Here is a 372-nt window from a genome sequence, read left to right as displayed (position 1 = left end):
CTTCTTCCGTTTTGGAAATCCCCTTCTGATTCTCCTCCCCCTTCCACCCCTTCCCTTACCAAGAACTTGCCCCTCCCCCCCTTTCCTTCAAATAACCCCCCTCTCTCCATCCCCCCAACCCACTTCCTTCACTTTCCTCCCCCTCCTTCCCCCTACATCACTTTCAGAACCCCCCACCCCTCCCTCTTACTAATTCCCAGGTCCTGATCCCACCCCCTATCCCTCTCCATTTCACCCCCCCCCCCACTTCCCCCTCTAATTATCACCTTTAATAATCCTCATTCAACGCTCAAGAATTCTTAGGTCCGTTACGCCTTCGGTATTTCTTTAATAACTCTAAGGTTTGTTTCTTCTAAGACGTTGGTGACAGAG

The sequence above is a fragment of the Penaeus monodon genome, chromosome 33 (genome assembly GCF_015228065.2).
Source record: "Penaeus monodon isolate SGIC_2016 chromosome 33, NSTDA_Pmon_1, whole genome shotgun sequence".
NCBI lineage: Eukaryota > Metazoa > Arthropoda > Malacostraca > Decapoda > Penaeidae > Penaeus > Penaeus monodon.
Note: the sequence above shows the minus strand (reverse complement) of the source record.